General features: G+C 45.9%; 1 pseudogene; it reads left to right on the top strand.

Annotated features, from left to right (window-relative positions):
* The first annotated feature begins 14,906 nt into the window (after positions 1 to 14,906).
* On the top strand, positions 14,907 to 15,058 carry LOC144597087 (U2 spliceosomal RNA; annotated as a pseudogene).
* Positions 15,059 to 22,824: the final 7,766 nt, after the last annotated feature.

Below are 22,824 nucleotides of genomic sequence, written 5' to 3'. Positions count from 1 at the left end.
GCACTCCCTCAATAATAATAATGTCCTTCTTCAAATTAGAAGACCATAATTGCACACACTACTCCAGGTGCGGTCTCACCAGGGCCCTGTACAACTGCAGTAAGACCTCCTTGCTCCTAAACTCAAATCCTCTCGCAATGAAGGCCAACATGCCATTAGCTTTCTTCACTGCCTGCTGTACCTGCATGCTTACTTTCAGTGACTGATGAACAAGCACACCCAGGTCTCATGGCACCTCCCCTTCTCCTAATCTGACACCATTCAGATAATAATCTGCCTTCCTGTTCTTGCCACCAAAATGGATAACCTCACATTTATCCACATTTTACTGCATCTGCCATGCATCTGCCCACTAACCCAACCTATCCAAGTCACCTTGCAGCCTCAAAGCATCTTCCTTGCAGCTTACACTGCCACCCAGCTTTGTGTCACCCGCAAACTTGGAGGTGTTACATTTAATTCCCTCGTCTAAATCGTTAAATATATTGTAAATAACTGGGGTCCCTGCACCGAGCCTTGCGGCACCCCACTAGTCACTGCCTGCCATTCTGAAAAGGATCCGTTAATTCCTACTCTTTGCTTCCTGTCTGCCAACCAGTTCTCCATCCATGTCAATACCCTACCCCCAATACCATGTGTTCTAATTTTGCACACTTGTATGGGACCTTGTCAAAGGCTTTTTGAAAGTCCAGATACACCACATCCACTAGCTCTCCCTTATCCATTCCACTTGTTACATCCTCAAAAAATTCCAAAAGATTAGTCAAGCATGATTTCCCCTTCATAAATCCATGCTGACTTTGACCGATCCTGTCACTGCTTTCCAAATGCGCTGCTATAATCATCTTTAACAATCGACTCCAGCATCTTCCCCACTACCGATGTACGGCTAACTGATCTATGATTTCCCGTTTTGTCCCGCTCCTTTCTTAAAAAGTGGAGTTACATTGGCTATCCTCCAGTCCACAGGAACTGACCCGGAGTCGAGAGAATATTAGAAAATGATCACCAATGCATCCAAGATTACTAGGGCCACCTCCTTGAGTACTCTGGGATGCAGACCATCAGGTCCTGGGGATTTATCTGCCTTCAGTCCCAACAGTTTACCTAGCACCATTTTCTAACTAATGTGGATTCCCTTCAGTTCCTCCCACCCACAAGATCCTCGGTCCCCTAATATTTCCTGGTGATTATTTGTGCCTTTAGTGAAGACAGAACCAAGTACTCGTTTAACTGTTTTGCCATTTTCTTGCTTCCCATTATAAATTCACCTGTCTCTGTAAGGGACCTACATTCGTCTTCACTAATCTTTTCCTTTTTACGTACCTAAAGAAACTTTTATAGTCAGTTTTTATATTCCTCGCAAGCTTTCTTTCTTTCATGCTCTTCCCCCCTCCGCCCCTCTCTTAATTAGCTCCTTTGTCCTCCTCTGTTGAGTTCTAAATTTCTCCCAGTCCTCTGGTTTGCCGCTTCTGGCCAATTTATATGCCTCTTCCTTGAATTTAACTCTATCCTTGACTTTCCTCGTCAGCCACGATTGAGCTGCCTTCCCAGTTTTATCTTTTCGCCAGACAGGGATGAACAATTTCTGGAGTTCGTCCATGCGGTCTTTAAATCTTTGCCATTGCATCTCCACTGTCAACCCTTTAAGTATAATTTGCCAGTCCATCCTAGCCCATTCCCTTCTCATACCTTCAAAGTCTCCTTTATTCAAGTTCAGGACCCTGGTCTCTGAATTAACTGTGTCACTCTCCATCCTAATGTAGAATTCCACCATATTATGGTCACTGTTGCCCACGGGGCCTTGCACAACAAGACCTCGAACTAATCCGTCTTCATTAGACAATACCCAGTCTAGGATGGCCTGCCTCTACATATTGGTTTAAAAACCCATCCTGTATACATTCCAGGAAATTCTCCTCCTCAGCACTGTTACCAATTTGGATGTCATCCATGATAACCGTTGTACCTTTGCTACACACATCCCTAATTTCCTACTTGATGCTGTCCCCAACCCCCCTACCGCTGTTTGGTGGTCTGTACACAGAGACCCTGCATCAGGACTGAGAGTGTAAAGGGAGGATAGCTAATATAAAGGAGTGCGGGAGGGGTGAGGCAGGAGCCAGGAAGTAGTAGGCGAACGGGGGGGGGAGATGGTGGAGTTGGGAGACAGAAGCTAGGATGTGATAAGTGTAAAGAAACAAAGGGAAAGAAGGGACAAATGGGGGAGAGAAGAGTCAAGGTAGAGGTAGCGGCTGGAGGGTGATGTGGAGGCACAAGAGTGTGAGTACTGTTCTTTGATAAGGTAGGCGATGTGGAATGAGGTGAAAGAGGACTGATGGGCAGCTGGAACTAGATGACAGAACGGATAGGAGACCCTTTAGGAAAAGTATGTGGGTGATGGGTGGAAAATTCAATGTTGAATCCGTTGGGTGTGCACTACCCAGGCAGAATATGAGGTGCTGGTCTCCAAGTTTGAGATTGGCCTCACCCTGTCCGTGGTGTAAGCAGAGAATGAACAGGTCAGTGAGTAAAAGGGAAGGGAGGTTGAAATGACGTGTAAGCGGAAGCTTGGGACGGCCTGCCACTGAGGACAGAGCGCAGGTGCTCTGCACATCAGTTGCCTAATCTGCACTTAGTGTGACCGATGTAGAGAAGACCACCTCCAGAGCACCAAATGCAGTAGACAAGGTGTGAGGAGATGTAGACTGGCAGGACAGTGCTCCCTTATTGTTAAACCTCTGTGTAAGGCAAAAGCGCTGTCATGTGCGGAAGAAGGAGACAAAAAAGGCAAGAGTCCTGGGCGAAATCGAGTTGGAGAACAAAGCTGTATTGTGCCAATTCCCAAAAGCGAGCAGCAAAAGCGAGCAGCAGTTACTGCAGCAGCCAAGCAATTCATTCCTATCATTATCTTATCAGGGATTAATGAGCACTGTAGTCAGTGCACATAGTACAGATCCCTCAGAAACCAGGTGCACGTTTCCATGGCAGTATTGCACTGAGCACACAGTCATAATGTGTACACCTTCTCAACTGCTAATGTAAAGTGTGACACTTTACCCCACACTTTTTTCTAATTGTATGCAGCACAGCTTTTCCAGCCAAGGGAGCAAGCTGAAATGTGTAGGAAAAAAACTGCAGATGCTGGTTAAAATCGAAGGTAGACACAAAATGCTGGAGTAACTCAGCAGTTGGGAGAGAAGGAATGGGTGACATTTCGGGTCGAGACCCTTGTGTCCTTGAAAGCATTTTTCTCAAGGTAAATGTACATCCATGTTCTTCGCTGTGTAAGCTGGGAGATCATGAATTTGTCTTGCTTTCAACATGCTTTCGAGCGGTTAAGAAAATGCAGGATCTGACCCAGACAAACATCTAATGAAAGTCTCTCTCCCTCACCCAGTGAACCCCTGGCAAGTCTTTAATTGAATGCATGGCCAGATTTGAGCCTGTTCTCAGTGAATCAGACTGCAATCTGTACATTGATCTTTGAAAACAGTCTTAAAGGGGCAATGTTGACCTAGTACAGATCAGCTGAAGGTTTGTGAAGATTGCATCATAGAATTATATCCTTTGTTAGTTGGAGAGTTATCTCCTGGGGAGATAGGCTTGTTGGTGCAGTGATCAGAGGGAATCTGTGGTTATTCACCATGCACGTGGACATGGATGTGGGACATCACCAATGCCCAAGTGAATCTCTAGGAAAAACCCATAAATCAATGAGTCCTCTGTTATGGAGATGCTCGAGATGAACAGTGACAAGTAGCCTTGTATCCTTCTCCAGACCCTCTTCGAAAATCGACACTCTGTGAAGAGGTAGGCAATCGTCTCTTCTCCATAGCAGCAATCCTGAAGCCGTCTTGATGCTTAATGGTGAGTTCTGGCGATGAGGCATTTTGCCAGACAAAGTGAGTAGTTCTCTCAGCAAACCACCCGACAGGATCCATCTGTTCCTTATCCTGCAGTGCCTGCAGAATGTTCCATGCTGACCTCTGTCGAATAGCCTTGTCGTCATAGGTGTTAATTGGAAGAACCTTTCCACAAAGGACAGATGGTGTGGCAATGTCCAGCTGACTAGCACATTGCATGGCATCAGTACCAGGCCCATCCTTCGCAACACCGGAGACAGGCAATACCTCAGCAGGTAATGACACTTGGTGACCACATACTTTGGCTCTACACACAGCCTGATGCAGACACACATGAAGGTGGCCATCAGGATGAGGGCGATATTGCGTATGCTTTTGCCTCCATTGTCTGTGGACTTGAGTCATGATCTGTTGGAGCCGCTCCGTCTTTGAACCCCAAATGAACTGGAAGGTGGCTTGGGTGATCGCCGAGGCTGAGGAGCGGGAACAGACCACACCTGCATACTAAGCTGGGGGGTAGTGTGAATTGTGAGGAAGATGCAATAAGGCTGCAGGGTGACTTGGACAGGTTGTGTGAGTGGGCGGATACATGGCAGATGCAGTTTAATGTAGATAAGTGTGAGGTTATTCACTTTGGAAGTAAGAATAGAAAGGCAGATTATTATCTGAATGGTGTCAAGTTAGGAAGAGGGGATGTTCAACGAGATCTGGGTGTCTTAGTGCATCAGTCACTGAAAGGAAGCATGCAGGTACAGCAGGCAGTGAAGAAAGCCAATGGAATGTTGGCCTTCATAACAAGAGGAGTTGAGTATAGGAGCAAAGAGGTCCTTCTACAGTTGTACCGGGCCCTGGTGAGACCGCACCTGGAGTACTGTGTGCAGTTTTGGTCTCCAAATTTGAGGAAGGATATTCTTGTTATTGAGGGCGTGCAGCGTAGGTTCACTAGGTTAATTCCCGGAATGGCGGGACTGTCGTATGTTGAAAGGCTGGAGCAATTAGGCTTGTATACACTGGAATTTAGAAGGATGAGGGGGGATCTTATTGAAACATATAAGATAATTAGGGGATTGGACACATTAGAGGCAGGAAACATGTTCCCAATGTTGGGGGAGTCCAGAACAAGGGGCCACAGTTTAAGAATAAGGGGTAGGCCATTTAGAACGGAGATGAGGAAGAACTTTTTCAGTCAGAGAGTGGTGAAGGTGTGGAATTCTCTGCCTCAGAAGGCAGTGGAGGCCAGTTCGTTGGATGCTTTCAAGAGAGAGCTGGATAGAGCTCTTAAGGATAGCGGAGTGAGGGGGTATGGGGAGAAGGCAGGAACGGGGTACTGATTGAGAGTGATCAGCCATGATCGCATTGAATGGCGGTGCTGGCTCGAAGGGCTGAATGGCCTCCTCCTGCACCTATTGTCTATTGTCTATTGCATTAAGCACGGCAGCCCCAAGAGCACCTCACACCTGATGACCACATTTCTGCTGGTCAGAGAGGGAGTGCTGCTTCTATAGTCCCAATTCATGTCTGACCTTGGCTATCTGCACCAGTCAATTTTTGTTGCATGTCCCGGCCCCTCCAAACCAGATCCAAGACACCGCCAGGTAGTCAGATTTGATGATGAAGGGGACGATCGATTGGTCGGACCAGTTGCCGAAGAGCATGGCTTTGCTCATGCTGCGGTTTATTACGGCTCCCGATGTAAACTCAAATGTTGCTGACGCTAATCAATCAGTGAACTGACTGTCGGCGGATCGAGCAGAAGATGGCATTCATTTTCAGGGAGGCTTTAATCTGAGTGCCCCCACTGCTTGTCAATGTCACCCCTCTTATGCTCTTGTGCTTCATGATGGATTCAGCAAAGCCTTCTCTACAGCTGGTAAAAAAAGGTCAAAAGTAAGGAAGGATCCTCGGTATGAATAATAGGCCACTGTGATTGGCTTTAACGTTGCCAAGTTTAGGAACGGATAAATTCTGTGGCTTCTTAGTGCTATTTGAATTCAGGAACTCCTGGAAAATGAAGTGCATCAGAGACTCTTTATTTTCCGTTACTGCTGATGGCCCACAGTTGTTGACTACACAGATCCACATATAAGTGCAGCTTCTTATCAAAGGACTATATTCCCAGTTAAAGACTGAATGCTCTCACGTGGGAGGGGTGTTTTGGGGAAATAGAAGCTACAAGAGTCAAGAGTGTTTAATTCTCCTGCTCAGGAAAGGTAACAATGAAATTCTCACTTGCTGCAACTTTACAGGCACCTTAATGCAACAACACAACAAATAAATATATGGTAAATAACACAATAAATTATCAGTTATATGAGGTAACTAACGAGACAGAATATTGCAAGTTGAAGAATGATGTGCAATCTACAAAAGGTTGTTAGTAGTTTGTTGCTAAAGTAGAGTTACATTTGTACAGATGTCATATTGCAAAGCAAGTAATATTTTTTGCAAACATAATCATAGCAGTGGTCCAGAGTTGTCACTTGCCTTGTTCGGTAAGCGTGTGAGTGGCGAGTTGTTGGGAGTCTTGTATAGGAGCAGGTTCCGCACTGTCTTTTGTTTTCTGCATGAATAACCTCAGCTAATCTACATGTGTGAGAGATTACAATACAGCACCAAATGAAGAGGAAATGTCAGGTTATGTTTCTGCACCAGCCTTCTCTCCACCCTCCATCTGTGGTGATGTCAGGCCTCATTGTCACATATGCTGCCTGTTGCACACTGACCATCTGTTTACCAAGTTGATTAAGTGCTCTAGTCGCTATGGGAACTGAGCAACTGAGTGCAATGGCATTGAAAGCATTTTATGCTCAGATTTCACTTTTCCTCAGACAGTGCGAAGGAATGGCAGTAAATTATTTTTTTTGCGACACAAACATCCCCTCTTCTGAATGCACAGACTGTCACAATAATAAGGTGTTCTGTTATCCATTACTCCAGGGGCCAAACTTTATTCACAGGACTCCGTGGACCGCTTGCTGATAATAGCATTAGGAAGGGAACATTTTACTTATTCGAACAGTCCAAATGCAACTTTACACGATTTTTCTGACTGGCTGACATGTACCTTCGATGCATTGGATCAAGTACTGGGAAACACAAAAATCACATCCCAAAGCCCACTGAAACAGGTTCTCTGGTATACAGGAGATGAAAGAGACTGCAGATGCTGGAATCTTGAGCAAGATGCAAAGTGCTGGAGGAACTCAATGGGTTAGTAAGCATCTTTGGAGGGAAGGGAAATTACATTTTGGGTCAGGACCATTCAGTCTGAAGAAGGGTCGTGACCCCAAACATCGCCTGTCCATTCCCTCCACAGATACTGCCTAACCCATTGAGTTCTTCCAGCACTTTATGTTTTGCTCAATATTCCAGCATCTGCAGTTCCTTAGGTCTTCAGTCTTCTTCATTCTTTGTTAGCTAAAGTCATCCAAATTTCTGCTGATGTACTATTCACTCATGTGCTCGCTGATCCCAGTTAAGCAATGCTTCAATTTCTAAAATTCTCTTAATTGCTTTCAAATTTCTCCACGGTCTCAGCTCTGCATATGCTCTACCTAATGTTGTCCAGCCCTTGGAGCCTCCAGGATCTCTGCAATCCAGTAATTCTGACTTCGGGCTTATTCCTAACTTTAATTGCTGCATCAGTGATTACTGATGAAGGAGGAACAGAAAGAAGTTCCACACATCAGGTTCAGGAGCTGATTGATGACTTCCTCAAAGGGAAAGTTCCACAAAACTATCTTCATTGAAGGGTGGCAGTGGAGAGAGTCAACAGTTTCAAGTCTGCAGGCATGCATTGCTCTGAAAATCTGTCCTGGGCCCAGCACATTGATGCAATCATAAAGAAAGCTCATCAATGCCTCTACTTGCTTAGAAGATTGAGGAGCTTCAAGTGTTGATGAATACTCTATTGAACATCTACAAATGCACTGCAGAGAGCACCCTGACTGGTACAGGAGCCTAAAAACTGTGACCACTAGGTTCAAGAATAGCTTCTTTCCAGTCAACCATCAGGCGTTTGAACATGACACAACACTAACCTCAACAAGTATATGCTTCTTTGTACATAGTCATTTTTTTGCACTAATGACTTTGTTTTCTGTTTTTTCTGCACTATTACAGTTGTTGACTTATTATATTATATTTATCTCTGTGTATTGTGTTTATTATCCCATTAAGCTGTTGCATGTAAGAATTTCATTGTACTGTTGTTGGTACATATAACAATTAAGCAGTTGACTCTTAATTTTGCTATTATAGTTTGTCAGGCAGTGGCTAAAACAGATCATGCAGTTTCAAGAGTATTCCACATGAGACTTTGAAAGCATATGGAGTGGAGCCTGTTAGGTTGCTTGGTTACAGGGTTGTGAGAAGTTACCTTTAAATTAGAGCTGAACAATTTATTGGATCACGTGGGGAAATACTTCTTCATACTAGGGAATGTAGAAATTGGGAACTCCATCCTGTAAAAAATCTGTTAAAGCTGAGGGGGAGGAATCTATAGGAGGCGCTGCCTCAAAGGGGCATCATCAAGGATCCACACCACCCTGGCCATGCTCTCATTTCATTCCTGCCATCGGGTAAAAGCATTAGGGGTCTGAAAACTATGATGACTGCATTCAGGAACGGCTTCTTCCCAACATCTATCAGGCTATTGAAATCTGCGAACTCCAACTAAACTTTGAACTTCGAACTGTCTTGGTTGCATGAGTAACTTCTGGCTTTTGTTTTTTTGCACGTTTTTAAATTTATTCAACATCTTTTTTTGTTTGTTTATTATTTTATCTATTGTGTTTTGAAACCTGTTGTGCCGCTGCAAGTAAGAATTTAATTATTCTGTTTCAGTGCATGTGATAATTAAACGGTGTTTACTGTGGACTCTGTGTGAAGAAATCTCTCCTCATCTGAGTTCTAAATGGCTTACTTGTTCCCATTGTTTCTCGACAGAGGAAACATCCTCCACACACCTTTCCTGTCAGACTCTCTGACTAACAAAATATTGCAATATCACCTCTCATTCTTCTAAATTCTATTGTGAGAGGTCCAGCCAACTGATCATCTCCTCAAATGTTAGATCTGTAATCCTGGGAAACATGTCTGATGAACATTCACTGAACTCATCTATAACATGCACATCTTTTTTAGGTGGAGAGACATGACACCTCACATTGCATAACTAGGTTAATCTTATCTTTCATGCACCCTGTCATACTCAGGATTGAGGTTTCATGCTTAAAGATTGTGGCAGTTGCTAATTTTATTAGTTATAAATCCAAAATGCAATTAGCTGTACTTGTATTCCCAGTTTGCCTCATGAGGACAGTGGTGACTATATTAAACAACACTGGAGTAACAAAGGGCAAATAACGAGTCAAATTGACCCCCTCATCTGCCACTCGTCCTGACTGGGTTCCAACCTCCATGCCAGGTGCCTGTGGAGGTAAAGGTTTTGCCTACACTCCAATGGGCAGTCATACGTAGTTGTATAGCTTCTGGTTTTAATACCAGCTTTAAGTTGGTATGCAGGCAAGCAATTCATTGAATTAACCATATTGGCGACCCTTTGATTAAGTTGACCTGCACTTGGACCAATCCATCATTGGCCTGACAACATAAGAAAAACACTTGCATTTGTAATGAGCTTTACATGTCCCAGAGTCCCAAATGCACTCAGCAGCCTTTTGAAGCCTGTTAGTTAGTTTATATATTGTCACGTTGTGCCTAACCCACAGTTGTGAAAACTTCTCCATGCATTTCTCCCTTAAAACGTTAAAATCTGCTTATTATCATTCAGCAGAGTTGTGTTTATTTGTGCACAACTTCAACTTGTGGAGCATCATCCTCCTCCCATCTTCAGAAAAAACAAATCTGATTGGATCATCATTTATTTTCCCCTGTGTTTCCACATCCTGCATGTTATGTTTGGGAAGGAACAGCAGATGCTGGTTTACACCGAAGATAGACACAAAATGCTGGAGAAAACCTGAAACGTCGCTCATTTCATCTCGCCAGAGATGCAGCCTGTCCCGCTGAGTTACGCCTGCATTTTGTGTCTATCTTTAGCATGTTATGTTGCCAGGCCAGCAGTTATTTCATGGGTTATTTGGCAAACAGGGCAGACAGATGTTAATATAAAATTTTATATAAAAGGCAGCACCTTTGATTGCGCAGCTCTATCTCATTAGTACACCAGAATGGCACCATGGGAAGTATTCTTTTTCAGACATATCACAGCTTGGTAGAGCAACTACTCTGCTCAAGATCGCAAGACACTACAGAATTGTACATGTAATCCAGTCCATCACACAAACCAGCCTCCCCATCATCGACTCAATTTACATTTCACACTGCCTCAGGAAAGCTGTCAACATAATCAAGGACTGCTCACATCCCAGCCATTCTCTCTTCCAAGTCATTTCCAGATGAGTTCAATGCATTTTATGCGATGAAAAGGAGAACAATCACACACCTGCACAAGCCACACAGCCCTGACAATCCTGTGATCTCAGTCTCTGAGGCCAACATCAGAACTTTCTTCAGGAGAGCGAATCCACACAAATCATCCAGCCCAGACGGCATACCTACTGAGTGCTAACGACCTGTACAAACCAATTGGTTGGAGTATTCAAGGACAACCTTTTAACCTCCTGCGTCTGAGGTTCCCACTTGCTGCAAAAGGGCATCTATTGTACTAGAAAAAAAAGTTCTCAAGAAGAGCATGGTGACATGACTCAATGATCCGGTAGCACTTACATGCACTGTAATGAAGGGATTCGGAGGTTGGTTATGCCGCAAATTAATCCCTGCCTTAGAAAGTGCTGAATCTGCTTCAATTTGCCTATTGCCACAACAGATCAGCAACAGATGCTATCTGCTCTGGACCATCTTTTAATACATATACATAACAGCAGGCTGATATTCATTGACTATAGCTTTTTGTTTTAAATTCCCTTTAAACATCACCAAGCCCCAAGACCTGGGTCTCCGTACCTCCCTTTGCATCCAGATCCTTAATTTCCTCATCGTAGACCTCGATCACGGTGGATCAGTGACAACACCTTCTCCTCATGGACCAATAGTCAATAGTCAATAGTCAATTTATTTGTCACATACACATAAATGTGCAGTGAAATGGAAGATTACCCGCAGTCCAACGATAACACCAATAAAAATAAGCAATAAAAATATGCAATAACACATACAATCATAACCAACACCGAACAAAAGAAACATCCATCACAGTGAGTCTCCTCCCGTCCCCTCCTCACTGTGATGGAAGGCCAGAATGTCTTTTCTCTTCCCCTGCCGTCTTCTCCCGCGGTCAGGCTGTTGAATTTGCCACTTCGGGGCGGTCGGGGCTCCCGACATTGAAGCCCCCGCTGGGCAAAGAAAAATCCCGTGGCCTATTCCAGGCCGGCACGGACGGTGAAAGGTCCGCGGCGGACCGATCCAAGCCCCGCAATTCGGGGTGGGCGAAGACGCTGCCGCTGCCGGAGCTCCCGATGTCGGCCCCCACCCAGGGCAGGGCCTGCGGGCTTCCGATATCCATGCGGCCCGTGGCCGAAGTAGCCTCCGGAGACGAGTCACAACCTGCTCCCGCAGCATCCGAAGGAAGCCAGTGCCGCAGATGGTGAGTCCGGTCCGCGGGCTCTGCGAACCAGAGCCCAGGTGGTCCCAGGTGGAGGCCGCCAGCTCCAGGTGTTTGGCCGATGGTAGGCCGCAGCGGGAACGGAGACACGACCCAGAAAACAAAGGTTGCATCTCCGTTCGGAAGAGACAATTTAACAGTTTTACAGTCCCCCCCCCCCCCCCCCCCACATAACACACAATCACAAACACTACATCACATCTAAACTACAATTAAGACAAAAATCAACAAAAAACACAAAAGACAAACGGACTGCAGGCAAGCCACAGCTCCGAGGGCAGCACAGGCCCACCATCAACATGGGTGCATCTCAAGTCTGTGAGCTTGGCCCCAAGCTCTACTCCTTTTACACCATGACTGTGTGGTTACACACAGCTCAAGTGCCATGGATAAATGCACCAACAACACCACTGTTGGTGGCCGAATCACAGGCAGTGATGTGTCAGCATGCACGAGGTGCTGCCTCAGGAAGGCAGCATCTATCATCAAGGATCCCCACCGTCCTGGCCATGTCCTCTGCTCACTGCTCAGTGGCAGGAGGCACAGAAACTTGAAGTCGCACACCACCAGGTTCAGGAACAGCTATTTTTCCTACAATTTTCAGTTTCTTGAACCAACCCACACAATCCTAATTCTACCTGGACAAGAGAAAGCTAAAGATTATTCTTGCACTACCATGCATTTATATTTCTGATTGCGTTTTGCACAATTGTTGTATTTTTTCACAGTCTATTTCTTCTTCTTACTATCTTTCAAAATAAAATGTGTGATTTATGTATAATTGATGTTTTTGTGTCTTTGTTTGAGCCTATGTGCCTGTGATGTTGCTGTGAGCAAATTTTCCATTGTGCCTGAAGCTCACAGTACTTGTGCAGAATTGACCAGAAACTTAATTTGACTTCTTTTCCCCCTCCCGTCATCCAAAGATACAAAAGCTTGAAAGCCCATTCCAACAGATTCATCAGTCTGAAGATGGGTCTCGACCTGAAAAGTCACCCATTCCTTCGCTCCAGAGATGCTGCCTGTCCCGCTGAGTTACTCCAACATTTTGTGTCTACCAACAGATTCAAGAACAGCTTCCTCCCTGTTGTTGTCAGACTTTTAAACAAATTCACTCTTATGCTGCAGATTAATTCTGATTTTCCATTCTACCTCAATACAGCTCCTGCATGTTTTTTTATCTACAGTTTCTCAGTAGCTGTAACACTACATTCTCGACAGCGTTTATTTTCTGTTTTCAGTTGCCTGGTGTACTGATCTATGGTGTGATTGGGCTGGAAAGCAAAAAAAAACCATTTTAAACTCTTTTCTACATGTGATAATAACACATCAATATCAATACTTCAGATTGGGTGAGTTGCCTCTGTGACGGGACTTTTTACATCTTGAGCGTCGCAGGTTTCCAATGAGTAGTGGATAATCTTTATACGGTCATTTCTACGTTGCTGTCCTTATCGAGGTTCGAGAAATTGGAGAATAGTAAATGGTGCTCTGAAACAAAGGGTAAATTCCAGGGATCGTGTGGAAAGAGAAATGGATTCGTTTGTGCAGGGATATTCGACAACACAGAGAGGGGAGCTGGAAGCCGGAGGTCTTAATTCCATATAATGCCCAGACACGGAACATGTTGCATGTTCTGCAGTGTATGAGGAAAGGGGGAGGGGGGGGGGGGGGGGGGGGGAGGCAGCAAATGGATGGGGCATAGATATTGTTATTGCTTTATTATTGTCACATGTAGGGCGGCACAGTGGCGTAATGGTGGAGTTGGTGCCTTACAGCGCCAGAGACACAGGTTCGATCTTGTCTGTATGGAGTTTCTCCCTTTGACCGTGTGGGTTTTCTCTGGGTGCTCCAGTTTCCTCCCACACTCCAAAGATGTAGTGCTTTGTAGGTTAATTGGCGTCAGTAAAATTGTAAATTGTCCCCAATGTGTAGTATCGTGTAGGTGTACTGGCTGATTGTTGGTCGGCGCTGACTTGGTTGGCCAAAGTGCCTGGTTCTGCACTATCTCTAAAGTCTAAGTCTAAAGTGTACCGAAATACAGTGATGCATGCTACCTCGGCAAAAGAACCGTACATTAGTACATTGGGTTGTGAAAAAGATAAATGATAATGCAGAATATAGCGTTACAGCTGCAGAGAAAGTGCAGATTTTAAAAAGTCCAACAATTACAATAAGATAGATTGGAAAATCGGAAATTCATCCTTGGCATATGAGAAGAAGGGTCTGAAGAAGGGTCTCGACCCGAAACATCACCCATTCCTTCTCTCCCGAGATGCTGCCTGACCTGCTGAGTTACTCCAGCATTTTGTGAATAAATACCTTCGATTTGTACCAGCATCTGCAGTTATTTTCTTATGCTACTTGGCATATGAGAGGTTCTATTTGAATCCAATAACACTGGGAAAGAAGCTGCTCCTGAACCTGGTGCTGGACTGAGGGAGACGTTAAGGTTAATCCTAAATAATAACTGAAAATGCTGGAAACACCCAGCAGGAAAGACAGTATCTTTGGAAAGAGAAACAACATTAATGTTTAAGGTCATAGATTCTTTATCGGAGGTTTCTGACATAGGGTCTTCAACCAGTAACATCACTCTGTTTCTATCTCAACAGGTGCTGCCTGACTTGCTGAGTGTTTCCAGGATTTTCCGTTTTTATTACAGAATTCAATGTTTTCAGGTTTCCTGATTTCCATTAAAGGCACTGCTAATTGGGATTCTCCAACAAAGAACTGTGGCAATGCAATCCAGAATGTTACTCTGCAGTGTCTGGGACAGCTGGAAGATGGGTATATTCTCAACTCATCTGTTTACACGCTGCTATCTAGTTTAGATCAGCACTTCATTCTGACTCAATGTCAGTTCAACAGTGTCTGAGTAAATGGAGCCTTTAATTACAAGCCCAATCGTTAAACACCGGCTGGGAGCCTGGGAAGAGGCACTGATGCAAATCTCTTCCCCAAAGGCAGAAGGCATGAAGTGCAGCTGATCTCAGAAGGAGTTAAAGATCAGAAGAAAGACAGACTTTGAATATTTAATTCTGGGGCAATCAAGCATATGTCTGTCACAAAATGCCTCATGTTCACCAAGTAGAGGTTCTTTACCATGAATGCCACTGCGGAATGTCTTTCCAGTGACCAGGAAGTCATAAACTGTTGCTAATTGCTCGATTGATGATCAATGGGACAAAATGTGATCACACATCGTAGTGATGGGACCGTGATGGGTTTCTGATTGGAATGTGGCCTGCACCATTTGTGCTGGCACTTTGCCTGCCAATTGGCCCCATTGTTTGCAGTCAGTGATTGCTTAATATCCCAGATCCATTTGTGCACACTTTGTTGGCGTGGGACCTAAACACAGACAGTAGCTCCACAATCAAAGCCACTGGATTGCTTCTCTGCCTTTTGGCTAAGATCAAGTGTAGTATCTGTTCATCAGAAGATCAAGAGTAGTATCTGTTCTTCAGGTGAAGTTTCTGTTCTTATTAAATCGGAAGTTTAAATCGAACGGTTCAGCCCGGTCCCAGATAGACTTCCTCTTCGCATCGAAGGCCGTCACGGTCAGACACACCGACCTCACGCCGGAGTTCTTCTCTGACCACTGCCTCCCTCAGGCTTCCTGTCGCCTGCAGGAGGACCGGAGGGATCAGCAGAGCATCCCTTGTAGCTGAGATCCGGCAGGTAAAACGCACTGCCAATCCACCTAGGGTCCGTAGGGGGAGAGGTGGCTCTGCTGACAGCGACCGGGGACTGGTGAGGGGATCTAGTGTACTCCTGACATGGCGATCTCCGTTGCCAGTTTCAACATCATCTCCTTCCGAGATGCAGGTAGGCGTCACCTGTACGGGCTCCTCCTCCACACCCTGCACTTCCTCGCCCTTGTCCACCATCCGGACACTAAGTGGCGATCTGTGTTGCCTTCCGGTCGCGAGGGGGCCCCCCGGTGGGGTCCCTCTACGCAGAGATTCTCCCCCTATACATTGGGGACCTGGGGTGGAGGGTACTGCACAGAGGAATTCCCTGCATCCCGTTTCTCTCGGGGTTCACGGACTCGCCAGCCGCCTGCCACTTTTGCGGGCAGGAAGTGTCTGTGTACCACGTGTATATGGAGTGTGTATCTGCGTACCACGTGTATGTGGAGTGTGTGAGTCTGTGTAGCACGTGTATATGGAGTGTGTGAGTCTGTGTACCACGTGTATATGGAGTGTGAGTCTGTGTACCACGTGTATATGGAGTGTGTGAATCTGTGTACCACGTGTATATGGTGTGTGTGTCTGCGTACCACGCGTATGTGGAGTGTGTGAGTCTGTGTAGCACGTGTATATGGAGTATGTGAGTCTGTACCACGTGTATATGGAGTGTGTGAGTCTGTGTAGCACGTGTATATGGAGTGTGTGAGTCTGTGTACCACATGTATATGGCGTGTGTGAGTCTGTGTACCACGTGTATATGGAGTGTGTGAGTCTGTACCACGTGTACATGGAGTGTGTGAGTCTGTGTACCATGTGTACATGGAGTGTGTGAGGTTGCAGCCCCTGTTCCAATATCTAAAGGGGCTGCTCCTTGCCTTCTGGCTGTATTTCTCACCCACCATCCTCATCTTTGGACACCCTGTGCGTAGGGCCGAAGATGTCCTGGTTGGGTTGCTCCTGGGCCTGTCCAAGCTGGCCATCAGCGAGTCACGGCGTCAGGCGGCAGAGGGCTCTGCCCGAGACAGATGCCTGCCCCCTTTCCGGGGTTACATCCACGCTTGGGTGGTGTAAGAGAGTGGGACATAGTTGTATAGTAGTTATTTAGTATATTTGTAAGAATTGTAACATAGTTGTCTGAAAATCAGTGTCCAGTTAATTTGGTGATTTTGTACTATGGTGGTGGGTGTGTTACCACGATTTTGTTTTGTATCGTGATCGTAATTAAATACATTATTTTTGTTACAAATTTATATATATTTTTTAATAAAGGAGGACCGGAAGGCAGGCAGAGGGACGTGGAAGTTAAATGGGGAGCTGTTGGCCCCAGAGAGCATTGAGGAGATAAAGAGGGATTACATTACACATGTTGAAAAACTGTGAAGCCCCTCTTTGACTCCCCGACACTCTGGTGGGATGCAACCAAGAAGAACATCAAGAGGTTCTTCATATTTAAAGGGGTTCAGAGAGCAAGACAGAGTCAGAGGGAATTGTGTCAACTCCAGACAGATTTGCAGCAACTGCAGTCGGGAGGAGTGGATGTGAGGGAGGAACTTAGAGAGTTGAAGGGCCGGCAAGCTCGGCTCTTTACCTCCAAATCCTCCAAGATCATCTTCCGATCCAGTGTCCGCCATGTGGAGCAGGATGAGACGTGCTCATGTTTCTTCTTCCATAAGGTTCACAGGGGGAGCTCTTAGGGAGGATGACGGCTCGGTAACATCCTTGCAGACGGACATGCTGAGGATCTGCACATCCTTTTATACGGGTTTGTACAACAGAAAGGCCACAGACAGCACCGCCTCCCAGAACTTCCTGTCCTCTATCACGGACGTCTTGGAAGACAGCAAGCGGGAGAGTCTGGATCAACCACTGACCCTAGAGGAGCTGACAGGCTCGAGTAAAACTCCCGGAAGCAATGGCTTACCGGCCGAGCTATATTGGGCTCTGTGGGACTGGGTGGGCCCAGACCTGCTGGAAGTGTACAATGACATGCTTCTAGCCGGCAGCATGTCAGACTCTATGAGGAAGGGCAGCATCACCCTAATCTACAAGCAGAAGGGGAAGATTGATGATATAAGGAATTAGAGACCCATCACATTGTTGTATGTTGATTACAAGATCCTGTCTGAGGCCATCGCCAACCGGGTCAAGTCTGCTCTAGGACGGGTGATCCACCCGGACCAAACCTGTGCTGTACCTGGCAAGAAAATCTCAGACAGCCTGGCGCTGCTGAGAGATACCATTGCCTACGTGCAGGACAGACGGGTGGATGCCTGCCTGGTCAGCTTGGACCATGAGAAGGCCTTCGACAGGATATCACACACGGGACATGCTCTCCAAAATGGGCTTTGGGGAAGGAATCAGGAATTGGATCCAACTGCTCTACACCGATAACTGTCGTGCAGTCCAAATCAATGGGTGGGAATCAGACAGCTTCCCCGCCAGGTCTGGAGTCAGGCAGGGTTGCCCTCTGTCCCCAGTCTTGTTCATCTGTTGTATTGCACCATTTGCCAAGTCCATTAGGAAGGACGTGAGAATAAGAGGAGTGACATTGCCATACAGTGGGGGCACTCAGGTCAAGGCCTCCCTGTACATGGATGATGTCGCCGTCTTCTGATCGGATCCAGGGTCGGTCTGCAGATTCATTAGCGTCTGCGACCAGTTTGAGTCGGCCACAGGAACCAGGGTGAACCGCAGGAAGAGTGAGTCCATGCTCTTCGGCAACTGGCCCCACCGATCTTCCATCCCTTTCACCATCAAGCCTGACTTCATCAGTGCTGGGGATCTGGTTTGGGGGGGCTGAGGTGTGTGACAAGAATTGGCTGGTGGGGATAGCCAAGGTGGGGAAGAAACTGGAGCTGTGGAAGCAGCGCTCCCTCTCCATAACGGGAAAAAAATCTGGTCATCAGGTGTGTGGTGCACTCGGGGCTGTTGTACTTGGCGCAAGCGTGGCCTGTCCCTCCCTCCTACGCCACAGGGATCACCCGGGCCGTCTTCCACTTCATCTGGGGGTCGAGGATGAACCCGGTGCGACGAGCCACAATGCATGTCGGCAGATAACGGGGGTAAAAGCGTGCCCAACGTCGCCCTCATCCTGATGGCCACCTTCGTGTGTGGCTGCATCAGGCAGAGCGTAGAGCCAAGGCACGTGGGCACCAAGTGTCACTACTGACTGAGGTTCTCCCTGTCCCCGGTATTGCAAAGGATGGGCCTGGCACAGATGCCACACAATGTGCCAGTCAGCTGGACATTGCAGCACCATCTGTCGTTCGTGGAAAGGTTCTTCCGGACCAACACCTTTGACCACAAGTCCATCAGGCAGTGGTCAGCACGGAACGTCCTGCAGGGAAATGACTCCATGGATCCTGTGGCGTGGTTCCCAGAGCAGACCGCCCAGCTTGTCTGGCAAAATGCCTCATCGCCAGAACTCACCAACAAGCACCAAGACCTGGCTTGGCTGGCGGTGAGGGAAGCCCTCCCAGTCAGATCCTTCCTGCACCGCCAGAACCTCACCACCAGCGCACGCTGCCCTCGGGACGGCTGCTATGGAGAGGAGACAGTTGCCCACCTCTTTGCAGAGTGTGGATTGGCTCACGAGTCTGATAGCAGCAGGGAAGAAGTGTTCTTAAGTCTGGACATCCGAGCTTCCAAGCTCCTGTATCTTCTCCCAGAAAGTAGAAAGGACAAAAGGGAATGGGCACAGGGTGACAGGTATCATTGATGATATTTCCAGCCCTCCTGATGCAACGCACCGTGAAAATGGACAAGAAGTACATCGTTGGCCACAAAATGCTGTGGAATATCCCGAGAGCCTGGAAGTATATCGAGTGCTGCTGGAAGGTCATCAACTCGGTGAAAGACGCTCTTTGGAGCTTTGTTGACTTCCCAGCAGAGCAAAATGTCCGTCGGGGAATGTTGCTGACTGGCCCACTGCAGACTGCAGTAGTGCGTGCTGAGGGATGCACTGAAGCTTGGTGCAGCCAACGCCAAGGATCTGTGGGGGAGGACACCGTCTAGGGTCCTTCCACTGCTGGACATGGGGGGCAAGGTGTGGTGGAGACACCCCTCAGAAATAAGGGAAGGGATACCACGTTAGTGGGCCACATGAATGGCAAGTGTGGGTGGGTAAATTTGTGTAATTTGTGTAAACAGTGTTAAATGTGTGTATAGCCTTTGAGAACGTTGGATGGAGTCTGGTAGTGGTAAGGATCATGTGTTAGATATATTTGTTTCTCGAATAAAGTATATTTTGAAATAAAAAAATAAAGAGATCAAAGCCACTGGAGATGATCATTGTCATAGAGACCAGAGTTGACCTTTGAAACTTAGACCTAGCATGGAGAATCACCTGGACTCATTGCACTGGCGATTACTGTACAGCATCCCTCTCCCTACTTGAGATCTTATTGTGAGTCACGTGAAGGTAGTATTCAAAAGTAAATGATTTTTTTTTAAAGAACTGCAGGGGCTGAAAATCAGAAGTAAAAGTAGAAGACATAGGAAATTTCTGCAAGTGAGGTAGTGTCTGTGGAAAGAGAAACAGTGAGTCTTTCAGGAATGAGATGCTTTGTCAGTACAAAGCATTCAACCTGACTGTGATGCCCACCCACCATTACCAGCAGATTAAACAGCAGGCAATATGCTTACCAAGGCTCATGTGGAAAATGGCCACTGGGGCCACTGCAGTATTGGGCAAATATTGAGACCAAGAAGATGAAAGTTGTCCTCGTCACACCAGGGCATTGTGTATCAACAACCAAATACCCAATCAATTATGATCTGGATATGTTACCACTGAGGAGCTCAGAGCACTTGCAGCTGACGTGCTGATTATCAACCACCCAAGGAGCAAGAGGAGGCCACTCAGCTCCTTAGCCTGTTCATGGGTTTGCCCACTTGTCCAAGCTGCCAGTCTGTGCTAGATTTCACTGCTGCTCATTGTGCAGCAGATTGAAAATGCCACTCCTGGCCTTGCTGTCCCCAGGATAGGGTCCTGTCCCTGGTCAGAGACCTTGCACTCCTATGGTACTTCCAGGCTATCGCGATATTCCACAGCATTTTGTGGCTAACGATGTACTTCTTGTCCATTTTCACGGTGCGTTGCATCAGGAGGGCTGAAATATCGTCAAAGATACCTGCCACCCTGGCCATTCCCTTTTGTCCTTTCTACTTTCTGGGAGAAGATACAGGAGCTTGGAAGCTCGGATGTCCAGACTTAACAACACTTCTTACCCACTGCTATCAGGCTCATGAACCAATCACTTCTTTCACAACCCATTCCCAGAGGTTCTATCATGTACTCTTACTCTTAACTATACCTCATTCCATTATTTGATTATTGTACTTTCGTATTTTTGCATTCCTTCTGATTTCACTATAATCTTACACCATCCTGCCGCTTTGCACTTGCATTCTTATGTGTACGGCTTCATGAAAACAGGCAATTTCATTTCACCCTAGCGCATATGACAAGAAACTAATCGGAATCTGAAGTGGAGATTCCTATCTACAGCATCCTAACTATGCTCCCTAAAACATCAGTGTGAAAGTGACCAGATAATCTAGATCTTGGTTCATGATTAACCATGAAATCATGAATAATGCCCAGTTCTTCTTCACATAAAATCATGAAATCTTTCCTACCTGGTTAATGGAGTAACAATCATTGATTATTGGCTCTGCTAACAAGTGGCCAATGCAATGTCTTTCAACACAGGTGCACCAGGCCGAGATTTTATGAATATGCCTCTGGAGTACAATTTTGTATTTTCATATATCCTCACAAGGAGGGTATTTGGCCTGTTGAGTCTATATTAATTCATTCTATATTGATTCACAGATCAATCCTATTCCGCCAGAATTTTTTTCAGCAACCTATACGCCCACATTCACATCATCTACCCCCACATGCTACCACCAGCACTTTCAAGGCAATTCAATGGTTCCCACACATCTTTGGGATGTGGGAAGTAACAGGAGCATGGCAAGGGAAACCTACACCAACACACAGAGAATGTGCAAACTCCACACAGACAGCAATGGAGGTCGGGATCAAACCAGGGCTGTAGAACAGTAAGGCTGCAAACTGTACTGGCTGTGTTGCCCAGAAGTTTGTGATTCAAAGGCAAAACAGTTATTAGCAGAGTTGCAGCCTCATCAAAATAGTCCCTGGCTTCTCTGATTGAGTGTGAAGCCCCTCATTGTCACATGGTTTACAAATGTTGCAGTTGAGGCTCTGAGAAGAATAATAGTGACTTAGTAATAATTATTAAGGTTTGTACTTCAGTGGTGGGGTTAGAGATGGGATTTGTGTACATGGGTGTTTGATGGTTGGCATGGACTCGGAGGGCTGAAGGGCCTGTTTCCCAGATGTATGATTCAGCAATAAAACCAGCAGACTTCCCCAACTCAACCCTCCCCCAACAGTATTCTGCACCAAACTCTATGTATAGCTTGTAAAAAGGACCCTTTGATTGTGGGTGAGACATTAAATGGACATCTGTGCAAGATGCTCTGAGGAAAAGGTGTTGGGGCAGCTTTCCCATGGTCACTTGTGTGCGATTGTCAGAGCACATCCTGGTATCAGAGGGACTAGAGAGCTTTCATGTGATAATGAGTTCACACCAAGCTCTTCACAGGGTACGGAGATTACTGAATGTGTGAAACCCCAGGCTGGGGTCCAAATTGCACCATATCTACACACTGAATAAAACAAATCTCTTGAGAATGGAGCCTGTTACTCAACTCAATGATTTATGATAAACTCAATGATTTCACCACGTTACTTTGCAAATTTGTTTCTGGTGGGTCTGTGAAATATCATAATCCTAATCCTTTGTATTCCAGGGTAGGTTCAACAAAATTGAAATTGAGATTTCAAGTTAGATATGGCTCAAGGCTAACAAATCAAGGAATATGGGAAGAAAGCAGGAACAGGGTACTGTTTTTGGATGATCAGCCATGATCATATTGAATGGCCTACTCCTGCACCTATTTTCTATGTTTCTATGTAAATAGTGGGTATATGGAACAACATGCCAGAGGAAGCAGTTGAGGGCAGGTACTACAACAACATTCGAACACGTACACGGATGGATATGTTTAGAGGGATATGGGTCAAACGCGGGCAGGTGGGACTAGATTCGATGGGTCAACTTGGTTGGCAATGACAAGTCAGGGCGAAGGTCCTGCTTCCATGCTGCATGACTCTTTGACTCTCTAACAATAACCTGCATTAATGTACTCTAAAACATCACAAAGTGATTGAGAGTCAGTAATTTGAATTTATGCCGACTGGGACATAAAATCATGGAAGTAAATCTGTAAATCTCAGAAGGGTGTAGAAGGAAGCCTCTGTGGGGAAGACACATAATCCGTGGCTAATTTAGGAAGTTGGGAATAGTATTAAATAGAATGAAAAATCATAGATTTGTGATTGGCCAGATAATTGGGAACATTTTAGACACCAGAAAGGATGACTAAAAAAAATCATAAAAAGGGAGAAGTCAGTTTAAGATTAATTTAGAAAATGAGGCTAACAGTAAGAGCTTCTACGTGTATAGTAAAAGGAAGAGAGTAGCTATAGCAAACATTGGTTTCTCAGAGGAAGAAGCGGGGA

The sequence above is a fragment of the Rhinoraja longicauda genome, chromosome 9 (assembly GCF_053455715.1).
Source record: "Rhinoraja longicauda isolate Sanriku21f chromosome 9, sRhiLon1.1, whole genome shotgun sequence".
Taxonomy (NCBI): Eukaryota; Metazoa; Chordata; class Chondrichthyes; order Rajiformes; family Arhynchobatidae; genus Rhinoraja; species Rhinoraja longicauda.
This window is presented reverse-complemented; position numbering and strand designations above follow the sequence as displayed.